The 11,756-nt window shown below is 42.1% G+C and overlaps 1 long non-coding RNA gene across 2 annotated transcripts; it reads left to right on the top strand.

Annotated features, from left to right (window-relative positions):
- The first annotated feature begins 433 nt into the window (after positions 1-433).
- Positions 434-6,513, top strand: LOC138924711 (uncharacterized). 2 transcript variants are annotated; one of them, XR_011439818.1, is made up of 4 exons: positions 434-1,119; positions 2,072-2,256; positions 3,267-3,438; positions 6,413-6,513. It is a non-coding gene; the product is annotated as an uncharacterized lncRNA (long non-coding RNA). The 2 variants fall into 2 exon arrangements; XR_011439819.1 differs by lacking the exon at positions 434-1,119 and adding an exon at positions 1,787-1,924.
- Positions 6,514-11,756: the final 5,243 nt, after the last annotated feature.

Here is an 11,756-nt window from a genome sequence, read left to right as displayed (position 1 = left end):
TTTATCTTCACAAAATACTAGAAAAATTTAAAAATTCAATAGCAAGAATTAATTAAATAAATTTTGGTATAGCCAGACAATAGATTATTTATGCATCCTCAAAAATGATGCTAATGGAAATTTTTTTTAAATACCATGCAAAATACTTATAATTTGAAGTGAAAAGTATTGATAAAATAGACATTTATACATACATATATATCTACACAGAAAAATTGCTAGAAAGAAATGTGCCAATTTATTAGCAAGATCTTTTTCTGGGTAGTGGAATTACAAGTCAGTAATCTCTCCTTCCTACTTCTATGTATTTTTGAGCTTTGTACAACAACAATGTGCTGCAAATCAACTTGAACTTGGTAGTTATTTATCTTAAAGAAAGTTGGTTGTTAAAGAAAAACAAGGAATAAGCAACAAGTGGGAGGGGACTCTCTTTAGTACGGGAGACATTTGAAAGCCACATGCTGCGAGAAAGAGCTGGTGGAGAGGGAGAGGTTAACAGTGTAAGAACGGGCTCTCGCTGGGCTGAGTTCCGGGGGCACAGGGCCAGGTGAGACCCGGGGGCCCTCTTCCACCCAGGCCTGAAGGAGGAGGATGCAGACAGCTTAGTGGGTCGGAACAAGGAAGTGGAGAGATTCTTGCCTCATGATGGCCATTTTCCCTGAAGGAGAAACAAGTGAGATTATGGGCGTGCACCTTCGGTGAAGCTTGAAAAGAGCATGACGCTTTGAGATTGCCACGGAGCAGAAAGGAGGGGGCTCGTGTGTCATTTCTCCTCCTAGGTCTCCTTATTCTCATCCTCTGGTCCATGATTGGCACCAGTGATCCAAGCCGGAAATCTGGAAATCATCGTCCCCATTCCTGTTGATCAATGAAGTTCTCATAGCTCAACCCCTAAGCGTCTCTCGAGCCAATCCTCTTCTCTCCATCTCTTCTCTGTCTTCCCAGTGAAGAAAACAGGCACGAATAAGTGTGATAAATGCTATAGTCATGACAACAGGTATAGGGTGCAGTGAATACACAAAGGAACGGGTGTCAGGTCTCCGAAGCAGGGGTTGGGCAGGGAGATGGAGTCAGAAAAAGTTTCACAGAGAAGGTGACCCTTCAACTGGATCTTGGAAGGTAAGCAGTTTTCTTTTGATGGAGAAGTGAAGAAAAGTAGAGGCATGAATGTGAACAAAGGCGTGGAGGTGTGACACAGCGAGCAGTTTGTGGACCTGCAAGTCACTTGGTAAACCTTTAGTACAGAGGACAAGACTCTGTGTGTGTGTTTGTCGGGGCTGTGGAAGTGAAAAAAGAGACTCGAGAAGGAAGCAGAGGCCAGATGTTGAAGTTTTAGGCTCTATCCTAAAGGCAATGGAAAATAATTGACAGGTTTTAGACAGGAGAGCAACATAATTAGATTTGGGATTTAAAAAGCTGTGACTGGGGGCTGGCCCCGTGGCCGAGTGGTTAAGTTCACACGCTCCGCTGCAGGCGGCCCAGTGTTTCGTTGGTTCGAATCCTGGGCGCGGACATGGCACTGCTCATCAGACCACGCTGAGGCAGCGTCCCACATGCCACAACTAGAAGAACCCACAACGAAGAATACACAACTATGTACCGGGGGGGCTTTGGGGAGAAAAAGGAAAAAATAAAATCTTTAAAAAAAAAAAAAAAACAAAAAATAAAAAAATAAAAAGCTGTGACTGGCTGTAACGTGGAGGATGGATAGGAGGGGTGTAAGCTACTGGAGGCAGTGAGGCAACGTTTTGGAGGTTGTTGTTTAGAGGAGGAATGATGAAGCCCTAAGGGCTGAACTGAGGAAAGTGGGATGTGTTAGAGACGCTGAGGTATTTGCAGGGATGCTTCTCCAAGTGTGGTTCCTGAAGGAGCGACGGTCTGTGAACTGTGTGTTCCCAGTCCACTGTCAATACAGAAATTGAGAGTAAGAATTCAGAAATTTTGTGGCAAGTTAAAGGAGTAATTTTACGTCTGTTAGATCTAATAATAAAAAAATTGTACTTGTCTTTGGTAGATCTTTGCTTTTCATTTCATTTTTCTGATAATTCGCTCTTCTTGTATTTTGTAACAGTGTTGCGCCATATGGGCAGGAAGTACAGAGCGGACGTCGTGGCAGCTGGTGGGGCAGCCCTCACTCCAGGACGCGGTGACCGAGTGGACGCAGGAGTGCGTGGAAGGCTGGCGCATAAGACAACTCCTGGGTCTGACAACTGGGTGTGATAGTTACAGAAGCAGCAATTTTTTTCTTGAAAGATGGTAAATTTCCACTTCCCTGTTGTTTGGGCTAGAGTCATATTTTAAAAAAAGCATTTGGGGAAACATGTCATAACTTTTTATGCCTCTAGGCTTTTGCGTGCACCCTTTTCTCTACCGGAAACATTCCTTCTGCCCTTCCCCACTTGGCCAGTACTTAATATAAAGCCAAATGTCATAATAGCATTTATGTGTCACCAGCATTGTGGTAAATGCCTTTCACTTGTTATTTCATTTAATCCCTGCAATAACCCTGTGATGAAGGGCTCTCATTTTGTAGATTTCGAGAAAATGTACAAGGTTTAGAGAGGTTAAGTAACTTCTTCAAGGCTATCCAGCTAGTAAGCTGGTGGAGCTGGGCTTCAAACCCAAGAAATCCGACTCAAGGACTGTGTGCTTAATCACTAAAGCACATTGCCTCGTCAAGACTCAGCTTAACTGTTGCCTCTTTCAGGAAGCCTTCCTTGTTGTCCTTACTTATGGGTACATCTCCCGCGTTCCCACAAAGCCCATGAACACACCCGTCTCCATCGTGGCGCTTGCCATGCCCTATTGGACGCATTTGTTTATTTGCTGCTTCCCTTTCTTTCTGAAACTGTGACCTCCTTGGAGGCGGGAAGGATTCCTTCCATCTGATCCCTCAGTCCAGAGCACAGTGCCTGGTATTCAGTAGGAGCTTCGTAAATGTCTGTTGAATAGATAGATGCATGGGAACACATGGTCTATTATTGGTGGGACGTTGGCTAGGGCCAGAAAATAGAGGGTACGGGCTAAACCCGAACAGGTAGATTGGGGTCAGATAGTGAAGATTGTTATTTGCTGTGTGTAGGAATTTGCAAGGTGCACTCACAAATGCTTTGTCCTTTGCACATCCACGGATATGATACTCTTCAATGCTATAACTCTGTAATGGGGACACTAACCAGTGGTGTGTGCGTATGTGCTTAACAGCTGCCCCCTCCCTGCCCCTCAAAGCCCTGATTTGTTGTATTTTTTGATTTCCATGTGTACAGGCTCCCATCGGGGTCGGTTTCAAACTGCCAATGTGACGTCACTGGACATGGAAGTGGGAAGGGATGCGCAGTACCATCTCATCATAAAGTGTTTCCACGCCACAGGGACAACAGACGTAGGTGACCTCAAGAGCACAGGCAAGAGCACAATGTACTGAAATCTTAGGAATTGGTGAGTTTTGAGTATTTATCTTTGCTTTTATTATGTCTTTAATTGTAAGTTTATATAACTTAATTTTTATTAAGGGCTCTGTTTAAAGCTGGCTTGCAAAATTCCTTCAATTTTAACAATTAGCTCTCCCGAGCTGACACGAGCTGGCTCCAGACCCCACTGTCACTAGTCCTTTTGCCTGCGGATTCGCTCGGGCCCAGCTCCTGGACTGGTCTCCTTCCCGAGCGGGCCGCTGTGGAAGCTCTGGGCATCGGCTCCTTGAGGGAGCAAGAGCTCTGCGATCTGCTCTGTTCTTTGTGATCCAGGTCCTCGGTCCTCGAGCTCTCGCCTTGTTTTGCAATAACAAACACATCCTACAGATACTGCCACCCTTTCAGAGACTGCTTTTTGTCTTGAATTCTAGTTTCCCTCTGACGTCTCCTTGAGTTAGGGTTGACCAGGTTGTGCAAGTTCTGTGCTGCACGATGGGGCACTGTTCACATGGACTGCTTGCTGGGCTGTCACACGCTACAGACTGTCTAGCGTGTACCTGCCCACTGCTGCTTGGACATGTGCCCCTGATTCGGACTCGCTTTGACTCTGTGGTATGATTCTAGCCTGCATATGCTCTTAGCCTTGGGTCTGCCTTTGGACTCAAGATTCTGTCTTCCTTTTGCTCTGGCAGCTGAAACCTGGCGTTGTTCCAGGATCTGATTACAGGGCTGGCTGGCTTCCTGGCTTCGCTTAGCCAACCACGACCCAAATCTAAAAGCTGATAAGTCGCAACATGAGAAAGTGAGCTGATTTGAACAGAAATTACTATTTTATTGCTGTCAATATCTATCAATAGTTGCAAAGACCATGGTTGCCTTACTCCTAAACAATTCCCGGGGACTCGAGGCACCTGAGAGGTAGGAAGGATGCCTAGGTTAAAATAAAGGAGCAAATGAATTATACAAATGGCAGCTTTTCCTTAGCTGCCAGTTCAAAGCAGGTTCAGAGGAAACTAAGCGGACATGTGGATCTTGTCTAGATTGAGCTTCTCCTTGCTGTAACCCACAGGAAGCATAAATCTAGGCTAAACACTGGACATTGTTGAAATAAAAGACACTGTACTTCTACATGATCTTATACTTATTTGTTATTTGAACTTAATGAAAGCAAGGCTCTTCATTAAGAAAATGGGCTTGGCATTTCTCTTGTGTTCACTAGATATTCACACTGGTAACCTAATATTGATAAAAAAACTAATGTTAATAGGTTTCAGCCTTGAGTATTCTTGAACGACCTAGGAATTGACTTGAGAAAACCACAAGGGAAAAAGCATGTTAAAAAATTCAATAGGTTCTCGGGGCCAGCCTGGTGGCGTAGTGATTAAGTTTGTGCACTCCACTTTGGTGGCCCTGGGGTTCGTGGGTTTGGATCCCAGACACAGACCTACACACTGCTCATCAAGCCATGCTGTGGCAGCGTCCCACATAGGAAATAGAGGAAGATTGGCATAGATGTTAGCTCAGTGACAATCTTTCTCAAGCAAAAAGAGGAAGATTGGCAACAGATGTAAGCTCAGGGCCAATCTTCCTCACACACACAAATTCAATTAGCTCTCTCAGTGGGAATGAAAACCTTTTGTTGCTAGTTTAGGACTCATGCGTTGGTTGGAGGTGAGGAATTGCCCCTGTGCCTCCGTCTTCACTGATGCTCTGCCCTTGCTTCAAGGTGACCAGGGCAGTTGCCGGTCCAGGAAAAGGTTTCTGAGCTTATAATTTTTGTTTATCCAGCCAGGCAAGAGTAAACTGAGGCCACCACAAATGGTGTTATAAACACCCAGGTGCATCTAACAGCTAACACTTGTATGGTGAATGCCATGTGCCAGGGTTTGCATGCATTCACTCATTTAATCTCATTATTTCCCCATTTTACAGTTGAGGATGTGAGGCACCGAGATGATAAGAAAATCACCAAAGGTCGCATTGCTAAGTGGAAGAGCGTAGATTTCAACCAATGTGTTAAGGCTCTAGAATGTCTTTTATCTAATGTTTCTCTTTCTATTAAATGGAGCAATGATATTCATTTGCTAAAAGATGCTTTGCAGTATCTCTGATTATGCTAGTTATTACTTTTGAATTCAGAAAAAAACGAGCTGGGCCCTTTAAAGGCCTCAGCCAGGGTGCACAGGAAGCTAACAGTGAATTGCGCCACAGAACAAACACATTCTTTCCTTTGGAGTATCAACTCTGTACTGCCTGTGTTATAAAGAGAGCGTCCTCAACAGATTACACTTTAGTGTCTCATGACTGGCATTCAATTTTGACTCAAAAGATTTTTAACTACACTGCTAAGCTCACGTGCTAGAGGCAACATGTCCATCCTTGGAAATTGGTGCTGTACTTTATTCTTTCAGAGAACTGGGGATTTGTCTCATACTTGCTGGATATGTTACATGATCCTATAAAGACATTTTCAAATTAAAGGCTCTTCCCTCGACTTTATTTTTAAAAATCTTTGTAGGCACCAGAACGTATTGGTTCAAAGGATGGGCTCTAGCATCTCATGGCTAATTTTCTGGCCCTTAGATTAGCATCTGTAATGAGGGTAATAAAAACAGACACCTCACGTGGCTGCCTCGAGAGTAGGAGGTACCTGGCACTTCCTAGAACACAGTTAACACTTGGTGTATGTGAATAATTGTTTCACTTATGAAAACTGATATAGGATAGTGCAGTAGGTGGATCTTAGAGCTATAACTTCTCTGAGCCTCAGTTTATTCAGCTCAGAATAAAATTAGTAATTCCCATCTCACAGTGTGCTATGAGGATTAAATAAGGTAATGTGTAAGAAGTACTTAGCACAGGGCCTGGCATATAATAATTTCTTACTAAATGGTAACTTTTATTATTCTATAATGTAGGTCTAGGTAATTTCACAGTGAGATTTGGGACCCAGTATAAAACCATTTTATTTTTAATAATATTTTTCATCTTTTTCTTTGTAGGTCATGTTCTGTTAGAAGAATGAGATAAATATTGGTTTTTACTGTACAGTGATACTTTTCTATATTAATTATGCATTTTAAAAATAAACTTTGGAAAGATATATTGGTGTTTTTCCAATGGTCTTTTTATGAAGGGCCATTAAAACAATGCGTAAAAGAAAGAGTGTTCATTCATTATTGATACCTTGTGGCAGTGATTACATCGCTCTGTCTGCCCTCTGGTCCGCCCTCAGAGCCCTCACTTCAACCAGGGCTCAGGACGCAGACGACAGAGGAAGGCAGAGAGCACACCTCCTCCCCTGTCCTCCAGGTCTCGCGCATCAGCGAGGCCCGCCTCCCCCTGCACCTTCTGCTCTTCTCCTCCGTGGCTCCTTTCCCTTTCCCCACCCAAATGCTCAGGTCTTTTCCACCTTACAAACAAGAAACAAAACAATTTCCCACTGAACTTGTTGCTCCCTTGAAGTACTGTTTCATCTTTCCCTTCTCTTTGACTGCTGGACTTCTGCTAAACGTGGTCCTCACTTCCTTAACGTCTCCCACTCTTCACTCCCTTCTTTCACCCCTAGAACTCTCCAGAAACTGTTACCTTCAAAGCGTTCAGAACCTCCTAACCATCAAGGCATTTGATTTTTTTCGCAGTCTTCATTCTTCTTGACTGTCTGAAACATGTGATACTGTTGAAAATTTGACCATCTCTTAGAGTCTGGGACATTGTTCATACTTTTCTTGACGTTTGTGTCTTGGTTTGCTCATAGAAAATGCTAATGATGCCCTCTTTGCAGATGGTATTGCCAACATATGTAGCAACCAGCAAGATTCACTTGGCAATCTCATTTCCCCCAAGACTGTGAGTCTCGCACTATATCTGTATTTTCGTTTAGATCTTTCTCTAGATGCTCATTCTTCTTTTCTAACATCTATTTCTACCTGTGATAATAAAATCGTGGGTGGTTAAAGCTGGAAGAGTTCTTCAAGAAACCACTCTCAATGTACAGTGAAGGAAATGTGCGGTGAGTAAATTGATTTGGGCCAAGGCTGCTGGGTTAGTAAGGATGGCTTCAGCTTCAAATAACAGAAATCCCAATGTAATTGGCTTAAATGTGTCATCTTCTGTAACAAGAAGTTCAAGAGAATGGTATGCTCGAGTTGGTTAATGTAGCAGTTCAATGACCCCATTGAGACCCAGTTTCTCTCTCTCCACTGGCTCTGCCATCCTCAGCACATTGGTCTGTCCACAGGCCAGCGCCTGCTGGTCAGATGGCTGTAGCAGCTGCTAGTGTCCCATTCAGACCTGACAATGTCCGTTGAAAGGACAGACCGCCTCTTCTGGTGTGGCTCCTCTTATGAGTGAGTGTACACTACCCCCGAGCACAAAGCTGGCTTTCCTTGTGCTTCATTGGCCAGACTTGTGACATGCCCTGGGAATGGACATGTCACTGGCTTAGATCAATCAGAATTCACCCTTTGAGGCTGAGTCCAGGCCCCTCTGAAGCACCTGGCACTACCAAGTTGGGTAGCTGCAGAAACTAAATCTGGTTTCTTTTAGATTAGAAAGGAAGAAAGTGCAGTGGAAAACGGATGCTGGGCAGACTCCAACAGTGTCTGTCAGTGTCTCACAGTGAGTTAGTGGCAGTGCCGCAACTAGAGCTCAGGTTCCTGATCACTATCCAGCGCTCGTTCAGTAATTCTTACTGCCTCTCAACATTTGAACCAGGCCCAACGTGTCCACCATCAAACTGGTTCCCTCTCCGCTCAGACTTGCCCCTGCTCATATTTTCTTCGAAGGGCGTGCTACCACTTTGTCCTCTATTTGGCCATCTTTGACTTCCTTCTTAGCCTGATTCTCCGCAATTCACTCCCCAAATCTTGCTTAATCTCTCTATAAAAAATCTCACACATTAATCCTTTTCTTTCCATTATTACTATTATCTCTAGTCACATCTTTATTGTATATGAATTCGATTATAGTGATAGTCTAGTAACTGCTCTTCCTGACTCGACTCTCTATCCAACTCTCACCTACTAATCAGTAATCTGATCACTGGTATATTCGTCTTCCTAAAACATTCCTCTTACCTTTGGAAAAACTTCTTTAGAGGGGTGCCCAGTGAGACTAAGCTGTAGTAGTTTTTTAAAAATTAGGATAATTTTCAAAGGATAAGTTTCAAAGTTGTCAGTAGCTTCTATTTCTAGTGTTAGAATTTACAAATTTCCTTGTGCCAGGTGTCTTTCTACCTGAGAAGAATCTCTAGACTGGTCTCTTTTAGATAAACGTAAGGCCAATAGATACCATTGTCTTAGGGGAGAGTGTGTAAGAGAACTTTTGTTTTATACTGACAAATACTGTCCTTATGGGAGGTTGTGGAAAAAAAAAAAAGATGGGTATATTAGCATAAGGTGCAAGGAGCTTTCTGGGAAGTAGTGGATACAACTCTGACACTTTCTTTTTTGAAGCTTAATATTATTAGAAAAATGTCAGATGGATTAAAATGGACCCAACTGAGGTCATTTGGCAAAGACATCAAATGTTTTTGAGGAGAAACTCACCGTAAGAGATAGAAGAATCCCGAGTGATGATCAAGGCCATATACCTATAATGATTAGAATGGGACTGGGGAGGGCTGGTTCCCAGATGGGCTGTCTGAGTTTAGTGGGGGAGGCTTGGAAACATTCTAAGTGCATATGCATGTGTAGGTGTATATCTGCGGGAGACCAAAGTCGTGGAAGGGCTAACATAAGAGCGCATGTCTGAAGTGACTTGGGGTTCCCCCAGCTGGTCTGCCACTGCAGGACAGCCGCCTCCGCTGGCCCTGGAGGACTTCTTGCACAGCGGTGGCAGCAATATGTCAGGGATCTCATGCTCTTTGGACGACTCTGGGAGTTCAGAGTCACGATTTTCCTGCAATACGGCAAGAAAAAAGATATACAGGCGTCCAGATTGGAAAGAAAGAAATAAAACTCTCTTTATTCACAGACAACATGATCATTTATATAGAAATTCTTTGTAATCCACAAAAGAATTCCTAGAACTAAAAAGTGACTTTAGCAAGTTCGTAGGGTACAACGTCATGTACAAAAATCAATTGTATTTCAATATACTAGCAATGAACAATCAGACATTGAAATAAAAATCGCTTAAAGTAACATAAAATATGAAATATTTGGGGATTAATTTGAGAAAAAATGTGAAAGACTTGTACATGGGAAACTGTAAAACGTTGCTGAGAGAAATTGAAGAAGACCAAAATAGAGAGATATATTGTGTTTACAGATTGGAAGACCCAATATGGTTAAGACGGCACTTCTCCCCAAATTCATATATGGATTCAACGCAATCCCAATCAAAAGCCTAGCAGGTTTTTTTCTTTTTGGTAGAAGTTGATAAGCTGATTCGTAAATTTCTATGGAAATGCAGAGGACCTAGAATAGTGTAAACACTTTGAAATAAGAAAACAAATTTGGAGGACTTCTACTGCCTGACTTCAAGGCTTGGTATCAGACTATTGTAATCAAGAGACAATGTGGTGTTGGCATCAAGGTAAACAGATCAATGGAACAGAATCAAGTCCAAAAACAGACCTACACAGGGGCTGGCCCCGTGGCCGAGTGGTTAAGTTCGTGCGCTCCGCTGCAGGCGGCCCAGTGTTTCGTTAGTTCGAATCCTGGGCGCGGACATGGCACTGCTCATCAAACCACGCTGAGGCGGCATCCCATGTGCCACAACTAGAAGGACCCACAACGAAGAATACACAACTATGTACCGGGAGGCTTTGGGGAGAAAAAGGAAAAAATAAAATCTTTAAAAAAAAAAAATAATAAAATAAAATAAAAAACAGACCTACACATATATAGTCAATTGATTTTTGACAAGGGTATAAAGACCATTCAATTTAAAAGGATAATTTTTTCAACAAACAATGCTGGAATAATTAGATATTCATATGCAGAAAGAAAAACAAATCCCCCAAAACAAAAAATTTCAATTCATACTTTGCACCACATACACAAAAATTAACTCAAAATGAATCACAGACCTCAACATAAAACTACAAAACAGAAAGAGAACATAGGAGAAAGTCTCACGACCTTGAGTTATGCAAAGATTCTTAGACATAGTATCAAAAGCACAGTCCATAAAAAGATGGATAAATTAGACTTCATCAAAGTTAAGAACATCTACGCTTTGAAAGACAAGCCAAAGACTGAGAGAAAATATTTGTCATAAAGAGATGGAATAGCCTTGCTCATGGATTGGAAGAATAAACATAGTTAAAGTATCCATACTACCCAAAGCAATCTACAGATTCAATGCAATCCCTATCAGAATCCTAGTGACATTCTTCATGGAAACAGAGCAAAGAATGCTAAAATTCATATGGGGTAATCAAAGACCCCAAATTGCTAAGACAATCCTGAGAAAAAAGAACAAAGCTGGAGGGATCACAATCCCTGACTTCAAAATGTACTACAAAGCTATAGTAATCAAAACAGCATGGTACTGGTACAAAAACAGGCACACGGATCAATGGAACAGAATTGAAAGCCCAGAAATAAAACCACACATCTAAAGACAGCTAATCTTCCACAAAGGTGGCAAGAACATACAATGGAGAAAAGATATTCTCTTCAATAAATGATGTTGGGAAAACTGGACAGCCACATGCAAAAGAATGAAAGTAGACTGCTATCTCACTCCGTACACAAATAGAAACTCAAAATGGATCAAAGACTTGAAGATACGTCCTGAAACTATAAAACTCCTGGAAGATAATATTGGTAGTACACTCTTTGACATTGAACTAAAAAGGATATTTTCAAATACCATGTCCTCTCAGACAAGGGAAACACAAGAAAAAATAAACAAGGGGGAATTCATCAGACTAAAGAGCTTCTGCATGGCAAAAGAAACTAAAATCAAAACCAAGAGACAACCCACCAATTGGGAGAAAATATTTGCAAATCATATATCTGACAAAGGGTTAATCTCCATAATATATAAGGAACTCACACAACTGAACAATAAAAAAACAAACAACCTGATCAAAAAATGGGCAGAGGAGATGAACAGATATTTTTCTAAAGAAGATATATAGATGGTCAATAAACACATGAAAAGATGTTCAACATCACTGATCATCAGGGAAATGCAAATCAAAACTACACTAAGATACCACCTTATGCCTGTTAAAATGGCTATAATCACTGAGACTAAAAATAACAAATGTTGGAGAGGGTGTGGAGAGAAGGGAACCCTCATACACTGCTGGTGGCGATGCAAACTGGTGCAGCCACTATGGAAAACAGCATGGAGATTCCTCAAAAAACAAAAAATAGAACTACCATA

Source organism: Equus caballus, chromosome 6 (assembly GCF_041296265.1).
Source record: "Equus caballus isolate H_3958 breed thoroughbred chromosome 6, TB-T2T, whole genome shotgun sequence".
Lineage (NCBI taxonomy): Eukaryota > Metazoa > Chordata > Mammalia > Perissodactyla > Equidae > Equus > Equus caballus.
This window is presented reverse-complemented; position numbering and strand designations above follow the sequence as displayed.